This window comes from Rhineura floridana, chromosome 6 (genome assembly GCF_030035675.1).
Source record: "Rhineura floridana isolate rRhiFlo1 chromosome 6, rRhiFlo1.hap2, whole genome shotgun sequence".
NCBI lineage: Eukaryota > Metazoa > Chordata > Lepidosauria > Squamata > Rhineuridae > Rhineura > Rhineura floridana.
Window position 1 is genome coordinate 76,948,504 of NC_084485.1, and position 20,892 is coordinate 76,969,395.

The 20,892-nt window shown below is 43.7% G+C and overlaps 1 protein-coding gene across 6 annotated transcripts in view; it reads right to left on the bottom strand.

Annotated features, from left to right (window-relative positions):
* Window positions 1-20,892, bottom strand: part of INAVA (innate immunity activator) — a 63,712-nt gene that overhangs the window by 29,740 nt on the left and 13,080 nt on the right. For 3 of the 6 annotated variants that reach the window (XM_061632512.1, XM_061632506.1, XM_061632507.1), the window contains exon 1: window positions 11,722-12,017. The exons of 2 other annotated variants lie outside the window; for them this stretch is intronic. The gene's annotated coding sequence lies outside the window, so the exon portion shown is untranslated. Of the gene's footprint in view, window positions 1-10,216; window positions 10,288-11,721; window positions 12,018-20,892 lie in introns of those variants that run through there. One more of the 6 variants, XM_061632509.1, reaches the window with a different exon arrangement.

Genomic DNA, 20,892 nt, shown 5'->3' on the forward strand with positions numbered 1-20,892 from the left:
TCCAGTGTTTATTGGCACCACAAAAACATTGTTGATCCTACCCTCTTGGACACTCCTCCTTCTGTTCAACCACCTGAGTTGCTGATCTAAGCCCTGAAAAGCACATACAGTTGAAAAGAGGAGGTAGAAAAGAGTGCTGCTCTTCCTCCTTCCTCCTTCAGCTTTACTTAATTTTCTGGGGTGGGGGTCAGGGAGTAACCACCCTCACACATCCTGGCAAAGACTTTGTGGTTGCCAGGGAAAGTCCCAAAAGGCACCACTGTGCCCATGGACACCATGTTGATGACCCCAGTTACAGCGAAAATATATGAATACCTTCCCCATAAACATTAACAGAGTAATACCATCCTGTTCCTAGGAATGTTATGTGTACCCTATGACTATTACTTCTCTAGACAATGCAGAGCAGATGATAATTCAGGGATATTCTCACATGATGACATGGAGAAAAACTATTATGGAATATATTCTTTACTGAACATAAAAATTGTGGGAGCAGTATAGCAGAAAAGACTCTGATCTGGTGATTTTAGACCAGGTATATCTGAGGTTTGACTCACGTCACTGGTAAATTTAGCACAAAAGCTTTGCTGGCTGCTTTCCCATACAGTAAATCTTACACTGTCCATCTCAGGACTGTACAATATCCTCCTCCAAAATAATTAGATCACTTCAAGCACATGTTTAGGACTTGTTTAACATTTCACAAACATTTTGTTCATCTAGTTTTCAGGTAATTATCACACTCCCAAGTTGTATTTTGTATGAAAAGGGATCTTGATTTTTTAAGGTAACTCCATAATCCAAAGACTCTGAGATTCCACTTCAAGGGCCAAATATCATAAGAACTAGTAACCCGTGACAGTAAGACAAATGTGTCCAAAATGGTAGCATAGCTGAGTTCCACCCTTCTCTGTTTTCAACTACGCCTTTAGTTTGGGAGCTGTCAATTCACAGTTGTCTTATTTCACCAGGGTTAGATTTTCACTTTGACTTTCAAAAGAAAACCACTTTTATTTCAAAGAACCGCAGCAAGACTGGTGCCAAGATGGTAAAAGTTCTGTCTCTTCTGAGTTTGGTATCTCTGCCTATTTGCGCTGAGTGCTTGAGTCCCCTGCAACATACTTTATTCTAGCTTTTTTGGAAAAATATCAGCTACATATCTATTTTCAAAATGGAATATTGCCTTAAAAGTGAATGTTTGCACAGGGTTTGTCAAAGCTCACATGTACAAAATCTCCACATCAGATCAATGCAATCCAAAACAACAGACATGGGAAATTGCAGGATCAGATGAGATGGAACAGCAGATTAGGAATGTATTTATTTAATTCAAGTTATAACTGAAATGCCATTAAACTATCTATAGAATTAAAACCATTTTAAACACAGCAGTTAAAAAACACATAATAAAAATCAGTAAAAGTGCACCCTATTAATAGCCCTTGCAGTCAGTTCCCCAAAGCCTGTTGGAATGGAAAAGTTTTCACCTACCAATGGAAGACCAACAAGGAGGGAGCCAGTCTAACCTCCCTAGGAAGGGAGTTCCAGAGCATGAGGGCAGCCACCAAGAAGGCACTGTCCTGTGCTCCCACCAGACATGCCCGTGAGGGTAGCAGGACTGAGAGACAGGCCTCCCCCAACAATCTCAGAGCTTGAACAGGCCCATATGGGAAGATATGATGCTGAAGACAGCCTGGGTCCAAGCTGCATGCATCCTTCAGATTGCCTTGACCTCCATTTTGCAGTTACTTACCACACCTTCTATTTTGTAATAAAATAAGAACGTAAGAAAAGCCCTGCTGCATCAGATCAAAAGCTCATCTAGTGCAGTGTCCTGTTCTCATAGTGGCCAACCATATATCAAACCAGCAGTACTTGACCCTCCCCTGTGAACATGTGCCAACACTTCCTTGCCAGCTAGTCCTATTAAGCTTCAAAGTATCCCTTAGCCAAGGTGCAATTAATACATCCACAATTTCACCCATTCAGAGTGATATCACCATGAAAGAAATCAGAAGTTAGCCAATATGGGCAAATAGAAATATATGGACAGTTAAATTTACACAAGGTTTACTGAGGAAGGGGGTGACTGAAACAGTATCTCACTGTGCCCCAGTTTTACATCTGTTGCATTTCACTGATGATGCCAACCTATGTTTTATAGTTATAATTATGACTGGAGAGTGAAGCTTCACAGGAGCCAAGAAGGCAAGCAGCCCAAACTCTCTACTATGTTGTTAAAAAATCAAGGGACATGAATAAAGACAGATCCAATCCATAAATCAGAGGTGGGGAACTGGATCCAGCTGACGGGTTGGATCCCTATCTCCTCCACACACACCCAGGGGACAAGTTTGACAGGTGGGTGTCTCTGCTCACCTGTCAATCAGCTGACATCACAATGACAGCAGGGGACCAGTTTTTGCCAGCACGGTTTTTAATCAAAGTTCAAGAAAAGGCGCAGCACTTTGTAAGCCCAGATGAAAGGGCTCATAGTCAGCCCTTGAAGAGCCTGGTGTACCATATTTTGCATGCTCCAACAATCAGATGATCAGCTTCAGATCCAGAAAGCAAATCTACTTACACAAAGAGATACTACCTTTGCTTATTGCAACTTTTGCAATCCACTGAAAATAAAAACCTAACACCGTAATAAATTTATGTGGCTTCTGCAGAGTAGGCATAACATCTGATCAGCAAGAAAGTCATGATCCCTGAATCTGTTATGCAGGATGAGCCAGCTATAGTCTTCTAAATTTATATTTTTTCAGTCAACAAAAGCTTCTAAGAGAAGCATTCATTCTAGTCATCTTCCTTTCTCTCTCAAACCCTTGTATCAGAAAGCAAAGATTGATATTATCATCTGTTTACATGATGAAGTAACATATTCCTACCTGGTCCTTCCTGTCTCCAGCCCCAGTCTAATAACATGTCTTAGCATGTAAAAACAACACTAACATTAACTGAGGTAAAACATTAAGTAACCAGGAATCCATGCAGTCCTTAGGTAGGTTCTTCCCAGTTTGACTGCAAAAATAAGCAGAAATTCTAGGCAGCTCTGCAAGTTTAATCCCAACAATTCACCACCCCTCCTAACATTCCTGACTACATTTACCTGCCCAATTCCTATCCAAATATTCCCCATCTTCGCCCTTCCTTTTGCTCCCCCCCACTAGGATATCATACACACACACACACACACCAGCCTACTCACTCCCTAAAGCTATACAAACAGCTCTAAATGCCTAGAAAAGACTAGGGGAGGGCAACATATAAGGCAAAGTTCTTTAGGCACCCTATAGATTTGTTAGAAGCCTGAGATTAGCCAGCTTTCATTTTAAGAAATGGTTCTAACACTCATAGTTGTAGAGCAAATTTGGATGTGTGATGGCAAAAACTTCCAGTGCCAAACAAGTTTACCTCACCCTTGGACTAGAATCATACTACGTATTTGCAAGCCAAGAGGAAGCTTGCTTCAGGCAGCCGCTCAGAAGGTACATAAACCTTTCTACAAAGGAACAACTAGTTTCCCTGGGCACAGAGCCCAGTTTTTATTTTCTGAGCATGTACATAATATCTAAGGTACTGAAAGCTAGGATACAGACTATAGATACCAGCCTCAAGGAGCAACATTGGAACAGGAAGAATTGTAATCATTGAGTTGGTGGTCTGTTCTCTCTCAGGTTCCCTGCTCCCTGAGTTCTGCTCTAACTTTCAGAAACAACTGGCAACATCTAGAAGTAACGTGTAGTAACGTCTGTACTCCATCAGAAGCCTGAAGCACCCTAGCTCCTATAGGGAAACAACGCTCATGCCATAAACCTTGGCTTCTGAGTTCACAATGAACCAAACAAGGTGTTTCATAACTGGATGTTAAAGCTTTGGCCGTGTTACAATAGAGTCGCATGATTCCTTTTCAAACAAGCTAGGGATGTCTGCATATTGTATTCATGTACATCTTAGAACCCCACAACCATCATTATCATTAAAGAAAAACACTTCAAACAAACAGTGGGAGGAGGCATTCTTAATCTTTCCCTGGTTGCTATTTCCCTGCTCCATATAGTTGGGAAAGGATCAGGCATCCCTTCCCTAGCTGCTTCTCCACTCCAAACTGATCCCTCTTGAAGTGGCTTTTCAAAAAGAAAAAGAAAGAGAAAGAAAAGCTAGGACCAGGGTTCTAACATGCATACTTCTGGGCAATATGCAGCTAACCTCTAAGGCCTCTCCCATTTCACATGCACATGTGACATGAGAGTCACTTTCCTTTGGCTTGATGTCCCATACGGATACGGTATGGATGGGAATACCAGAAGAACCACATTGGCAAATTGCTTGTGGCTTTCCCACCCAGTTGGTGGTTTTGCACACAAGTGACTCAATGCATGCAGCAATTTCAAGAGGAATTCCAGCAAGGGATGGGTGAATCTGGTAATTTTCATGTCTGTCAGTTTCTAATTTTTCCAGTCTTAAGTTCAGTTCACAGAGTCATAGAATAGTAGAGTTGGAAGGGACCTATAAGGCCTTTAAGTCCAACTCCCTGCTCGATGCAGAAATCTAACTTAAAGAGCACCCGACAGGTAGCTGTCCAGCTGCTCAGGGCCAGAGAAAGGCCAGGTCGGGCCCTGGCTTACGGCCCCTAAAGGGCCCCTCCTTAAAGTGAGTGGGTAGCACTCCCTTCCACAATCTGCAGCAGCTCCCAACCCTGCCGTGGATTGCAGAGAGGGAGCTCTCAGGCACCCCCCCTACTACTGTCAGGCCCATGATGCCCACCTGCATGCCCCACCTACCTTTCCCCTGAAGTAAATGCTGGTCACGCTGTGGGCGTATGCCTGCCATCAACCAAGATGGCAGCTGAGGCTTCCTTAAGGAGCTGATGCCTCGACCGCCATCTTGGTTGATGGCAGGCATGTGCACACAGCGCAACCAGCATTCACTTCAAGAGAAAGGTAGGTGGGGTGTGCGGGTAGGTGCCAGGGCAAACTGGTATCCAATGGCCCCAGCATACCTGGTGCCAGCCCTGCGGCTGCCTCTTGAATGCCTCCAGCATTGGAGAGCCCACCACCTCCCTTAAATTCTCCACATTTGACACATCAGTTTGTATTTTTTTTAAAAAAGTTCTTATGAACATTTAGCAGCATTTTAATGTGAATTTCTCCTAAGATACACATTTTTGTATGCAATATTCCCTATTACGCACATTTTTGCAAAGCAATTTTTCCTACATAACACATTTTTGTATGTTATTTTCACTAATATATTCATTTCTACACATATTTTATCTAAATATATGCATTTTTATAAACATTACTTTGCTGGAGAACAGTACTGCAAAATCTGGAGAAGTGGGAATTTTGAAGGGTGCCCGTGTTGCGGTTCTCATAGCATTTTGGAACATGTGAATTAGGTAGGTTTGCCTTTAAATGCAAAATGAAATTAAAGGGGCCGCCATCCCTAGTTCCAACAACCAATATGCAGCTCATAGTTGCATAAATTGCTTCCGTATCCTTTATATTTCTGCACCATCCCCACTTGAAGATAAGAAATGCTGGCCATGCCTACTCTGTAGAAGGAAATTCATCATCGGACATTGCAGCCAAACTTCTAAAGGGTAGGTGGTATTCCACCTGCAGTTTGGAAAAGAAAATTAATCTCTTCTGTGAATTTCTTGTCAGTACACACACTCAGGGGCTTTCCAGATAAATACAGCAACAAAAACTTTTTAAGAAAAAAGAAAAAAGGTTATTAATTGATGCAATGTCCTTTCCAGGGATGGGGGAGAAATTCAGTTTGGTGCCCATTTTAATATGAAACTCCCTCATCCACACTTCCCAAAACAATATGTGAACTGAAACACAGTTATCCTTTGGAACTGAGACTTCTCCAAATTTTGCAAAGCAGTTCTCCAACTGAGTAGTGTGCACATAAATATGTATATTAGGGGGTACTCTGCTTTAAATTAGCAAAAATGACATTAAAACGCATTATATTCGGAAGTTGCTTACAAAAAGTGCGTATATTAGGAGAAATTTGCACTAATATGCTGATAAATTTTCATGAGGACATTTCAATGAACATTTACAAACTAATGAGGAAATGTGGAGAACTGAGATAAGCAACACAGAAAAAATGGGAAACTCAGATAATCTGAAATTAATCCACCCCTAGACTTGCCTGCCCCCATTCTCAAATTTCAGGATGGCCAGAGGAGTATGGCACTCTTTACCCCAGGGATGAAGAACTTCAGGCCTTAAGGCCAAATAGCTACCATTTTTAGAAGCTGCAGCAAGACTATGAATTAGCTACAATGGGAGGGGGGGCTCAAAGAATGGGGCTTGTGATTTTGCTGAAGGCCCCCTACCTTTTTCCCTATAAATAGGGCACTATTTTATATTTTTGAACACAAGAAATGGACACTCTAGGGCTAAAGATTAAGACCACATTCACACCACACAGTTATTCCACTTTAAACAGTCACGGCTTCCCCAAAGAATTCTGGGAAGTGTAATTTGTAAAGGGTGCTAAGAGTTGTTAGGAGACCCCTGTTCTCACAAAGTTACAGTTCCCAGAGTTCCCTGGGAAGAGGGCCTGACTGTCAAACCACTCTGAGAATTGTAGCTCTATGTAGGGAATAGTGGTCTCCTAACAACTCTCCTTTGACAAAGTACACTTCCTAGGATTCTTTGGGGGAAGTCATGACTGTATAAAGTGGAAGAATAGCGGAAGAAATATACAGTGTAAATGTGGCCCAGAAGTGCACAGCCTAGAACAAAATAAAAAGGCTGCTGGTGGTACAATTAGCAAACTGGTGGGGCATTGTTGTGGCGAAGGACTGCATCAGCGAGTCCCGTGTTGGAATAATACTCCAGAAAAGTAAAAGCAACCACAACAAAACATATATAAAATAAAATAGTTTATATTATTGTATATGCATGGGAGGGGAAATGTGGTAGCATTGCTGGGACATAATCTCAGAGTCACAGCTGAGTGGCAGAGCACACGCTTTACATGTAAAAGTTCCCAGGTTCAAACCCCAGCATCTCTAGATAGGACTGGGAGAGACCCCTTTCTGAAATCCTGGAGAACTGCTGCCAGTCAGTGTAGACACAATGTGGACAATAATGAGCTAAGCAGATCAATAGTTAGGCTTAGTTTAAGGACGCTTCGTTCCTGGTTGGTTACCAGCAGTGTTGAAAACACTATCCAATAGATGGGAAACCTGTGGCCCTCCTGAAGTTGAACTTCAGCTCCCATTGTCCCTGATCATTGGCCATGCTGGCTGGGACTGATGGGAACTGGAGTCCAGCAACACTCGGAGGGCAACAGGTTCCCCATCTAGCATAGCAATAGAGCAGTGGCTTCCAGCCTGGGGGCCGTGACACCCAGGGGGGGCTCAAAGTAATCCACAGTAAAGAAATGATTTTTTAAAAAATCATTCCCTGGTCACTGCTCCCCACTGCCGCTGCTGCGACACCTCCCCCTTGCTCCAAATAAGAGGGCAGGACTTTTGCTGAAGCGTCAGACCATCTTTCAGGTGCGCCGAAGGCAAGTATCTGCCTATAAAACACGTGGCAGATGCAAAAGGAGGCTGAGGATGGAGCTACCAGGAAGAAGAGGGGATTACTATCACCAGCTCCGGTCTCCTCACACTGCCGCTGCTGACGACACCCTTACTCAGAACAAGAAGAGAAGCAAAAAGAAGCAAGGTTGCAAGGAAAGACTGTTTTCCTCCTTTCTTCCTGGCAGCCTGCCTGCCTGCCTTTCTTGGCTCCTTACTGCCATCGCCTTTAAAAAATTATTCTTATTTGTGAGGCTGCCCAGATCTCGCCTTGGGCCCAGACAGAGCCAAGGAGCAGTGAGGAAGCTCAGGTCTTGCTCGCCCCCCATCTCCGAGGCTAAGTGTGTGTGCCAGTGTACCCCTTTCTTCCACCTACACTCTGCCCCCCCATCTCTCTCTCCAAGATGCTGTGGCAGTTGAGGGCTTCCCCCCTCCCCTGTGCCCAAATGCATGCACACCTGCAGATGCTTGCAGGAGGGGCAGGTGTGTTTGTGTATGTGCATGCGCTGATCTGATTTCTGCTCCACTCTTTCCCCAAGTGTACGCTAACCAAGTCATCAGTTCTGATTATCATCCCAAGGCCTAAAACACGAAACCCCCACTCAATCTGTGCACCTTGTTGTTTTCACAATCTAGTATCCCCACCACTACCACATTGCTGCTTCTTTTATTGTTGTTGTTGTTGTTGTTGTTGTTGTTAAGCTCAGCAGGTTGGCTGAGGCTGGGGTCCACATACTGCAGCTGAAATGTATTTACTTAATTATTACTGCATTTATATCCCACTTTCCTCCAAGTTGCTCAACATGCTCAAGTCCCCCCCTTTCCATTTTATCCTTACACCAACCCTGTGAGATAGGTCAGGCTAAGAGGCTGTGTGGACTTCATGGCTGAGTGGGGATTTGAACCTGGATCTTAGTCCAACACTGTAACTCACTGATGTTGGGAGACAGGACTGTACATCTTCAGACTATGTGGGAGGGAGGGGGATATCAATCTGATGAACCTTTACATTAAGAAAAGAAAGCACCATCTCCCTGTCTGCAGGGAGCTTTTTATGGAAAGGGATATTTGCAGATGTGATTTTCCCATGCACCGGTTTTTCAATTAAGAGGCTAAAATTACAGTAAGCGTGGGGGGAGAGGTCACGAATTTGTTTGAGCTTATAAAGGGGGTCCCGTACTCATAAAGGTTGGCAACCACTGCAATAGAGGATTGAGAGATAAAACATTATCATAATCCACACAGAACTACACAACAACAAGTAGATGGGCTAGCTGTGAGGAAAAGTGCATTACAGGGCCAAATCTCTGTGATCAGTGTGCTTGGAAAACCCAGTATCCCTGGCTGGAACAGAAACCATCAGGAACAATGTGTCAATCATTCTCTCTCCCATATAACTACTGATGGACAACTGCTTGTTTATTGTGCAATAAACCGATAGTCTGGAAAATACTCCAGATGTCCAATCCCAGACTGTGAGTCAAAGCCCCACTGCTGCCCCCACCAAAGTCAGAGGATGTTTACACACGTACAGGCAGTTTTAAACTAAGTGATGCTGAGTGAGCTCCTTTTCATTTGTCTTCTAGTCACCAAGGCAGAAATAGGGCTGCCAACTGATTGAATTACTACTTTTAATTAACAGTGCTGCTTTAGTTAACTAATTGAACAATTAAGAGATTAAAATCTCAATACTAAGCCATAATTATCACCACCTTTCCCCAGGAGCCTCCCAGATACCCCACACCCTGAGAAGCTTGGTTGTCTATTTCTCCTCCATTGAAGGAAGGATCCCACATATTCACATGGGAGCTTGGTACCACCAAATTGTATCGTGTTCACAGTATTCTCACTGTGTATCAGAAGATGACGTGTGGCCAAAACATATTTAATACTGAAGCATGTCTTTAAGATAGATCTATGAAGAATACTAGGGCCTTTAGTTATGACTTCAACAGCTGGTATAGCACAGTGGGGAGGAGAGCCTGGCTGGGAGTCCAGAGTCTGTGAGTTCAAATCCCCGCTCATGTCTCCTGGGTGTCAACGGCCAGCTAAAGATCACCCCACAGTGAGTGGCTCAGGGGTTACGTGCCCTGCTACCTGTGCAGCCGTGGGCAAGCTGCATAGTCCCAAGGAGCCCAGTTGCCCCCCAGCTGGCAGTTGCGGACAAGGAAGGGGCTGGCTTGTGCAGCTGTGGCAAGCTGAGCAGGCCCTAGCCAGCTGGGAGGACTAGCCTGAGAGGGAGGCAATGGTAAACCCCCTCTGAATACCGCTTAGCATGAAAACCTTATTCATAGGGTAGCCATAAGTAGGGATCAACCTGAAGACAGTCCATTTCCATTTTTAGTTATGACTTCATCAGAACAGAATTGCCTCAGAAATTGATTCTGCTGTGGGGAATTGCAATAGTGAAACTACCAACCCAAATTTCTGGGAAACACCAACTTTTGCCCAGCGCTGGCACAAGACATTTTGTTCCCTGAGGTGGAGCAGCAAATGGCACCCAACCTTATATCTAGGTGCACAGCACGCAGGGCTGGACATGTTATTTTCGCACCTGATGCAGGAAATCCCACAAGCTCTTCTGGCAGTAAAAATACATTAATAATACATTAAATAAGAATTTGCTACCTTTTTATAACACACAAGATCAGGTACCTGAGGTGGCCGCCTCACTCTGCCTAATGGTAGGGCTGGCGCTGCCTGCCTCCAACAAGCATGATGACTGCACTTCCTTCAGTGTAGAGAAGAGAAGGTCAAGTGGGCATGCTTAACATCCTGGATACCAATGGGATGGTGCCTTTCGTAGCAATACCAGCTGTCACAAGTCCCTCCCAGTGCCTTATATTGAACTACCTTATATTGTACACCCCAAAAACAATATTTACTGATTCCCCCCACCATCCTGCCACCATTGGAGGCTGTGTGCTCACCTTCTGCACTGCTCAAGGGGACAACTCCTACCATTTTTTAAATCTTTATTTCCAACCGTAGCAAAGTTCTCCCCTACCCAGCTCCATGGCAAACATATAGGGCTAGGCAATACCTGGAAGCAGTTAGCTGTAGATGAGGCAGTGCACTGAGAAAAAAGAGGCTGAAGGATAAAGGAGCCCTGATGTCATAAATTAACAGCAGAAGCATGGGGGCTGCTAAATCAGTGCCATGCAGGTACTTGACTGCTGACTGGTTGGCAACACCCATTGTAGGCTGCTGATATCACGGTTCATGCCCATGCTTGGGGGAGGCTACTAGTAAGTAGCCATATGCCTGCACAGTGCTAACCTAGCAGTCGCTATATCTCTGCTGCCATGTCCTGCTGGTAAGGTTACCACTCAGCGGCAACAGCCTCTTACTTCCCAATGCATCACTTCACCAGCTGCAGCTGGGTGGATGAAAGCATCACGAGCTTGGCCACCAGTTTGCAGGGCCCTACATTACCATGTTCACAGAGCTCCGGCCAAAGAATCTAGCATGCTCCTTCCTCTACATCCCATCATGCAAGAAACTGATAATCAGCATGGAGAGTGATTTCGTCTTATAGCCCTTTCTTTCTCTGCCCTGCCTCCAGTCATTGGGCTGCATTCCCACCTCACAGCTTTCAGCCCGGGAAGGCTCCATCTGCATTGTCCTACATAAACAGGGATGGATTGGGAAAGAACAACAGGGGAGTTTCCAGTGTCATTCACAGCAGAGACTAAGAGCTGCAGCTCACTTTATGGATTTCTAGCACAAAAGTAACTTCTGTGCAAGAAATCACAGGTAACCAGCACATAAATGACATCTGATAATCACATATACTTGGAAGCCACAAATGGTCAAAAAAGCTTGCACATGCGACACATGGCAATCTGTGTGTGAGTTTTTATGCTATAGTTGTAACTTCCTCGTAGGGAATCTGTAACATGTGAAATGACCCATATAGAGGAAGAGAACAGCTGATTTAATCAGAGCTCCATTTTTAATCTGTAACCAAGTATCAATTGATTAATCACAGCAAACAGCAGGTTCCATTCTATTTCTAATTATCTTTTGAACATCAGGAAGTTAGAACCCCACATATTTTTTTTAAAAAGATGATGTTTTTGATAGATTTGGCGATATTGGGAAAACAAACAACACTCCTCCCTCCCTTCCATAATTAAAAAGCAGCCGGACTCCCTTACCTGCTGCGTTGGATCCCTGATTCAGAATACTTGGTATCTGGGGGAATATCAGCAAGAGGAAGTTACGCCAGGTTTGTCCCACTGTTCTGATATCCAAGTGGCTGCTGCTGCTGGATTTTTTTCTAAACACTTCCGACTTGTTGGCTGCTTCCCTCTTCCAGGCACTGACTTGCTCTGGCGGTGCCAAAGAAACTGTGTTACATGTTTTGACTTGAGTCAGAGGGGAGGGAGGGGCAGGTGAGCAATACCTTTTCAGCCCCAGCAGAATCAGCACAGCCAAATCCTTCCAGGCATGGAAGGACAAGCCAACACATGGCACTGAAGGGGAGGGACTACAAGAAAAGCTGCTTGCAAAAAGCAATCCCTCCAATAACCCATCCTCAAGAAATAGAAAAAGCAGCAATGTTTTTTACTGCAGCCAGATCCAGACCATCACACAAACACTGCATATGAACTATGATTTTTTCCCCCTGCATTTGTAACTCACTGCAATATGAACATACTTTGAGCCCTTTGATTATTAGTAGCAAGACTTCATCAGCACTTAGATACCAGACTGTTCCTACATTTCTGAAAGTTAATCATGCAGGGGGCACTTTTTATTATACTGTTTTGTACTTACAGAAGGAAGAACTACTACTACATGCTACTTTTATACACATGTAACAAAACCCTGACAGCTACTACTACTGCTGTTAGGGAAAAGCAGCTTTGGGATGAGGTGATCTGCAGCCATGAAGGAGGGGTGCTTTACTCTTCCCCCATCTGCCACTTTTTCACTGCATCTTCTTCCCTTCCCGTACAAGATGTTTTTATCTCCAAAAGTTTCTACTTTCTGGGCATGTCTGTCTTCACAGACATGGAAAGCAGCCTGTGGAAAGAAACTGCAGTGAGAAAGAAGTAGGCAGAAGAAGGGTGAAGCACCCTTTGCTTCTGCTGCTTCTCTGCTTCATACTGCCTTCTCCCAAAGATGCTTTTCCTTATAGGAGCAGCTATCAGGAAACACATGGAAATTGCAACTACTGTATATGTAAAGTGGCCTTGATACTCAAGTACAAATTGCTAAGTACAATTTTCGTCACTTAAGAATGGTGTTCACATGTTTACTTAAAACAGGGCCCTGATCCTTTTTCAATTGCTGTGTGTGTTTTGCTGAGAAAAGCAGCACTTAAACGTGGCAACCTAGCACTCCATCCCACTGTATCACTAGATCAGGTGTTCTCAAAGCTTTGTCATGGCGGCATCCCCTATTCAAGCGAAGAAAAACCAAGCCAGCTCTTCCTTATTAATATGAGTAAGATGAGATAGTCAGCTATGTAAAAAGGTTACAACCCCTCTTTTAAGACACCCATGTAAGAGAAAAGTCATGATTAATGAATGGTCCAGAAAATAGTGTACACAGGTCAGACAGAGAATGACTAGAAAAATAATTCAAAAGCAGGACTGCCATTTCCTGGATTCAAATTATTTGGCTTAGGTTCATTGTAGACGTAAGGGCGTGGAGACCAAGGTAAACATCATCATAGTCAGTTTTAATCCATACTCTGCAATAAACACCATGCAATGGGGCAGGATTAATGTGGGTGCCTACTGTTGTCTGAGCTCTATGGTCTTGCTCATCTTGGTGACTCAGAGCAACATGGTCTGTGTGGCTATAGAATATACAGGATCAATCCAGGATGAAGCAATAAGAAAGCCGTGCTTTGGGTGTCAGATCCTGGTCAATTTAAGGAGTGTCAAATACTGTCAGAGATAATCAAGCTGCTCAAAATGTACCACTCCTTAAATTTATCCCAGGTGCTACCAGCATATGTGACCAGGATGGAATGGCACCTTCCAAGGTGCTGCTGCAAGCCTAGAGCTGTCACTGTAAGACAGCACCATGATGGATGCACCAACCTTACCACCACCAGAGCAGGCACCCTATGGAGCACCTTCTCAGAAGCATCATTTTGCCTCCATCACAGACCTGTAGCTGGAGGGGGGAATGGGGGAGCTCCCTCCCAGAGCTATGCTTCATTCCCCCCCCCAGAGTTTTTTGGGGAAATAGACTTCTTTTTAATTTGTGATATGACAGATAATGATAACCTCAATTTATAGAATGATAGCTTGTTTTAAGAACAGGAGCAATTTAAGAATAGGACCCTCTGAAAAATTCAGTGAATAAGACAGGGCGAGTGCACAACAAAAGCCTCCTCTGGAAGAGCCCCCAAAAGTCTGCTCACTCAAAATTTTCCCTGACTGAGGATGGATTTTTCATTATCACAATCACCTTATAATTACTTAAGTGATCCGGGGGGGGGGAACCTATGTAATCACATGACCCTTGAAGAGTCAAATATTAGAACTTTGTATTATGAGCTAGAGTTAGGGTCCACCCCTTGGACTTTCCTTTGTTCTGCTTTTAATTTTCAGTTGTGCTGTCTATCTAGCCAGCAATAAATAAGTATGTCTGCCTGCAGTAAGAAGAGTTTGTTTATTCTGCAGTTCTTATAATGAGTAGAATAGGACATCTAAGCTGTAACTCAGGCCTAATTTCTTATTTTCCCAATATGTGCAGCTCAGTGTGAGACCTTTTCAGGGTTTCTGGACAGAAAAATCAACCCAGCAACCAGTAAAAAACCCCAATTGCTTTCCATAATTCTTTCCAATTGCTTAGTTAGTCCTTTATATAGCAGCCAGTTAATATGTTTTCCCTTGATTGTCCAAGAGGAAGGAAAATCTAAATGTCAGGAACCAGACTAGAAGGAGGGACTCTCAAGGAGGAGTCAACACACCCACCCAATAGTTTTCATTTTCTCTTTGCCCTTCCCTAAACTTGTAGTATGGACAAGTTTGTTTTTCAGATGGAATCTAAAACTAAGATACCTAATGCAGCATCAAAGCCAAGCTCAGGAGCTCACTGTCTTTACCAAAGCAGTTCATGATGAATCAGAACACAGAGGCAGGCCACAGGTGAAAGGGGACTGTAGCTACAGGCAAAGTCTGGTATTCCTGAGGATCTCTTAAAAAAGGGTGAGACAATTCAACAGATTAAACTTTGTTAAGTAAACATGCTCTCTAGACTAGGGATGTGCTAGAATTCCACCCAATTTGGATTTGGTACTGAATTTTCCATTAACTCACTTATTGTCAATTGCTGAGGATCGGATTTTAATGTAGTGAATTAATGTAGTGAATTTCTGCAACTATTTTTGAAAATGGATTTTTTTTTTAAATCCACCTCTAAAATATTGATTGTAAGAATGATAATTTCCGTCTCTTTCCATTTAAAATATAAGTCTTGTCTTTTAAATATCTATATTTCCTTTTAAAATATCAGTATTAATATCAATTTTTTTCCAAGCAAAAAACCCCCCAGATCGGTAAAAGTAGCAGCTAGTGGAAACAGAACAAACTTGAAGCGATGACAGCCTATCAGGATGGAGAAGGAGTGATGAGGAAGGTCATTGCCTTTCCCTTCACCTGGCCTGGCCCTCACATCCTCTCCACCAGTGAGCAGAGGTGTAGTCATCCAGGGTCTCAGGGGGACTTAGACCCCTTACTTTTTTGGGACCAGGGTCCCAACAAGGTCCCTATGTCTCCAACATCTTATGAGCCAATCAGCTTGAAAGGGGAGTGTGCTGGCTACTGAAGAATTTTCTAACATGCTTCCTTGTCCTTTCCTGCTGATTAGAGCAATCAGAGTGAAAGGAGGTAAGTCAGCCACTGAGAAGACTCTTCTCAGTAGCTAACTCTCCCCTTTCATGCTGATTTGCTCCTACGGATGTTGTGGGAGATGCATTAACAAGGTTCTCATTCTCGACCTAGCAGCAAAAAAGAAGGAGGCATGGCTATGACTCTCTACTGCCAGTGAGTCGGGGGACTGGCTGGAGCTATGCGCCCCTTGCCCCCACAGTGGTCCACCTGGATATGTGGCTGCCCCACCTAACAAGAAAAGCTGGCTACAGCGCTGCTTTACACAAGAAAGGTTTCTGGTTTAATCTCTGGCATCTCTGAGAAGGCCTGGGAAAGATTCTGACTGGCAATCGCTCTACAGGGTTTCAGCCAGAAGTCTATGGACACTTCCAGACTGTTATTATTCGGTGGGATTCAATCAAGTATCAGCAAATTCTGGTTGAACAATTAAAGTGGATTTGATGCTCTTGCGGAAAAAAATTGCTTCCTCAAAAAAAACCCAGACTTTATGCAATAAGGAAAATGATGGGAAAATGCACTGGAAAAGTCAAGATAACTGATTGAGGCACTATCGTATAACCTCCCCACGAGCTTTATGCAAACAATTCAGGATGAATAAACAAACAGATTGTTTGGAAGTGGCCTATGTCAAGACAATACTAGATTAGATGTCTGACCCAGTATAAGGACGTATCCTTCTACTATCCTTAACACTTGAAATGCAGCTGACACATGCAGACCCAGAAAACCAGGTGCATGTTCAAGATAGGACTGAGGCCAGAGTGTGTGTTGGTCAGTTGCATTTCTGTTTCGGCAGCAAAACAGCCACAGCAGGGGTTCTTAACCTGTGGTCCATGGACCCCTAGAGGGCCCATGGATGAGCTTTGTGAACTGGGTGCAGGGGAAAAAATAATTTTCCAGTGCAATAAAATATATGAAAATGAAAATGGTCTGCCTTCAAGTCAATCCTGACTTATGGCAACCCTATGAATAGGGTTTTCATGGTAAGCAGTATTCAGAGATGGTTTACCATTGCCTTCCTCTGAGGCTGGGAGGCAGTGACTGGCCCAAGGTCACCCAGTGAGCTTCATGGCTGTGTGGGGATTCGAACCCTAGTCTCCCAGGTCATAGTCCAACACTCTAACCACATGCAACAATTTTGTGTGTATGTCTTTATGTGCACTTTTCTGGGGAGGGAGCCCATAGCTTTCATCAGATTCTCAAAGGGGTCCAAGACCCCCCAAAAGTCAAGAACCACTTAGCCAAGGTATATATACGGCACAACTAATTTAAAAATACAAACAGAAGGACATTGCTTGTGGTTTTTCAACTCCATTGGCAATATTGTCATAGTCCACATAGAATATTGTCCCCAGTGAGTCTTGAATGCCTCACAACCTCTACACGGAACCTGCCTGCAGCCTGTGCTAAAAGAAAGTGAAGCATTTACAGATGCCCAACGGGGAAACACTGTCCTGATACAATTCTGAGGACACCTGATTCAGAAGTGTTGTTCAGTGGTCAAAACAGGGCTCATAAAATGTTGTTTCCTGTATGGCAAACAACCAATCACTATCCTCTTTGTGTAGCTGTTTCCTCATTATTTTCCCACCAAAAACATTAAACAATTACATTGGCATAGATTACCCACCCTGCCCTTTGGAAACAAGCTATGACTGCAATCTGGGCTCCTTGTTTTCATGTTCTACACTTAACCACTAGTGGGATCTGTGTACAGCTGCTATGGTGGTAAGCTACTGAACTCCTGGTAGCAGTTTCACAGTGAAGTATCCTCAGGCCTTGGACTCTCAATGAAGTATTTCCAGACTGGTCACTGGATCTTCCTGGACAGAAACCTGCATAAGTGAGCTTCCTGTTGAAATTGAAACTTGTTTAAACAAGATCTGCCCGAGCCCTGGTATGTTCCTGTATCCTTGGTTGATCTTTCATTGTAGCTTGCTTATTATTTATTTATTTATTTAATGTATCTCTTATCCTTCCTCCCAGAAGAGAAAGATCCTCCTGGCCTCCTGGTTTCTTGACCCTGCCTCCTGGTTTGTTTCTCAGTCCTGACTTGCTCTTCAGCCTGGACTTCTGGCCTCTTGATCCTGGTTGGTCCTTCAGTCGTGACTTGCTCTTCGGCCCGGAGTCCTGGCTTGCTTCTTGACCCTGCCTTCTGGTTCGCCCTTTGGAGCTGACTTTCTCTCTTGCTTCTTTATCCTGTCTCCCAGTTTGTCCTTTGGTCCTGACTACTGACTTTGTTCCACAGTCCCTTGTTCACCTCAGATGGCTACACTTGGCCCTGCCCCTACAGGACTAATGGATAAAATGTCAAGCTTGGGATCTAGAAGACTTCAAAAATTCAAACCCCTTCATATCTATGAACTCCTTGGGCAAATCGTGACTCTCAGCTCCAATTCTCCATCTGTGAAACAGGAATAACCTGTCTTATAGTGTTGTCCGAGGGAGGAATAAGATGAGGATTGCAAAATATTTTCTACTTAGACTGTAACAATTAATTTATTTTAATTAAGATTATCAATCTTAACAACTGCTCCTTCTTAGTCCACCCTGAGCAAATAATTTGCAATTCAGGTAAGCACAAGCACTAGACATGCAGTACAGCACAAACTATGGAAACTTTACTGACTGCTCTCTACTATGTGCTACACATCACTGAAGAAATGTGTGTTTATTCAGAGAAACAAACCCTCTGGACTTGTTTACCACAGTTTAAGATAAAATGTCAAAGCATATTTGCAATAATCTTCCCTTCAACTCTGACCAGCATACAATATGTCCACTGAACAGGCTTATCAGTAATCTATACCACACAGCAGTAGGAGCAGTACTCTAGTTAAGGCAGTTGGCTTTTTCCATATTATATAAAGCCTGACAATTCTGTTCATTAGAAGTGTGGAGAATCTATATCAGCCTTTCCCAACCTTTGGGTCCCCAGATGTTGTAGCACTACAACTCCCATTAGCCCCAGCCAGCATGGCCAATGGTCAGGAATGATAGGAATTATAGACCAGCAACATCTGGGGACCCAAAGGATGGGAAAAGATGACCTACATCGTGAGGGGTATAATGTGAGCAAACAAACTGAAGCTTAATCAAGACAAGATGGAGGTTCTCTTTCTATTTTTGGCAGAACGGCCTTTCTTGGTGTTAAGCCAGTTCTGGATGGGGTTGTAGTTCCCTCTAAAGGAGCATGTTTGTAGCTTGGAAGCGCTCCTGGGTCTAGCATTGCTGCTGAATTGACAAGTAGCAGCTGTAGCCAAGAGTGCTTTTGGCACCATTTCAAGGATGTGCCAGCTGTAACCTTTTCTGGTGAAGGCAGATCTTGCTACCATCACACATGCCTTGGTTACATCCAGACTAGATTAATGTAACACACTTTACATTGCATGGGGCCATCTTGTTGATGAAAACCTGAGTCTTTGATCACATAACACAACACTATACCACCTCCACAAGCTTTCATTTTGTTTCCAGGTTGAATTCAAAATGCTGGTTTTAACTTTAAAGCCCTAACTCAGGGATGGTGAACCTTTTACAGCCCAAGGGCAGCATTCCTTTCTGGGCGACCTTCTAGGGACCATGTGCCAATGGTGAGTAGTGCCAAAGGCAAAAGCGGGAAAAGCAATTCTTTTAAATTTTACCTTTGTACAGTAGGCTAGTTTCCACACACAGACTCACTCACCCGCCTCTATCCTCCATTCAGGCCAGCAAGAGTCAGTAACACATTCCAGCCAGGCAAAAACACTCAAGGAGAATGTAAAGCAAGGCTCATGAGGTGTGTTGTTACGAAGGCATATAGCCTGGGAAGAGTCCTAAGGGCCAGTTAGAAAGGCCTGGAGGGCACATTTGGCAACAAGGCCTAAGGTTCCCCACCTCTGCCCAAAATGATTTTGGGACCTGAATATCTAAAGAAATATCTAAAACGCTACTGTAGAGAAAGGCTGTGAATAAATGTCTGTCTCTTTAAAAAACTAAAGTACCTGGCACAGTAGCCTAGGTTCTCCTTTATATATTAATTTAGATGTTGTGTTTCAAACATCTGCTATACACATAGATTAGAATCCATCCGACATACTCTATGCCTGCTAAGAGTAGATGAGAAATCTCCCCAATTTTGACTTTTAACTTCCACCTTCCTAGGTGTTGAAAGGTGCCAAAGGTCTATCTCTGTGCCTATGTGTTGGACATGCTATATTCCAAAACAGTAATTCTGCCCCTAAAGTTGAACCCAAACCCACATGATCATACCTACTTGGAAGGTCACTTCCTACATTAACTGTCTCCTCTGATTCCATGTGGTTTAAAAATGGGGATAATTCTCATCTACAAATATTTGTCATCAACTGAACATCACGAGAGATCTTTGCTGCTCACAAATAAGTTTAATATTTCTTCTTAAGATTGTCTAGCTCAGGTTATTAAGAGAGTTAACTGGGTCCTCGCGCCCTTTGATGCTACCTGTTTTCTCCCTAACACCTTTTAGCTCCATACCTGGTCTCAATAAAAATGTACACCTTTGAAAACCCAAGGAAGTTTCCCCTGCGTGCTAAATCTGACTTTCATCCTACACCAGCCCTCCCCAACCTGGCACCTTCCAGATGTTTTGTTCCATCAGCCCCAGCCAGCATGGCCATGTTAACTCTCTTAACGGAAGCTGTTGTTCAAAACATCTGGTGGGTTCTGGGTTGTGGAAGGCTGCCCTACAAACCTAGACCAAGGAGAGGAAAGTGGGAAAGAGGCTAAATTTGCACCGTGGTGACTGTGAGATTAGCTGGGAGTAGTCCCCTCCCAGGTTGAGAATTAACCTGCAAGTCTTGAAGTTCCTCTCACTCAAGATTTAGGGTGAATTGAGAGGTAGTGGCAGATGTAAGTTGGTGTACTGCAGGCTGGCCTCAGCCCCAAGGTAGTTGGGCAATCCCCATAACTGCCTCCATCCATATGAACCTGCCTTCACACATCAGTCTTCAGGGGAAGCTCAGTGCCACTGAGGGTACCTGTACTCAGAAGGTGTGACAGGACCTCATTAGTGGTAGCACCCAGGCTACGAAGCTCCCTGCCTCAGGAGATCCAGCTGTCTCCCTCTTTATGTCTTTAAGTGTCAATTAAACACAAAATTCTAATATTTAAAAACCTTCAGTTTAAAAGAGATAAGCCATTAACAGATCCATTCATGTGCCAAAAAGCATGGAAATTGCCAGTTAAGGCATCTGGGCTTAACGTCTGCACCATGTAAGCAGTAAACACATTCTAGTGTCTCACATATGCTCAATTACAACATAGCTCTCATGCCCCCATGTTTCCCCTTGGTCTTTTGGCCCCTAACCCCCTAATTCATGCATGCACACCCTAATTTCACTACATTGGGGAAGCACTGAATGCAACCAGCCAGCTAGGTATTTGGCTGCAGGCATCTAGTAAAGACAAGATTGTAACTTGCAGGCATCTAGTAAAGACAAGACTGTTTTTGGT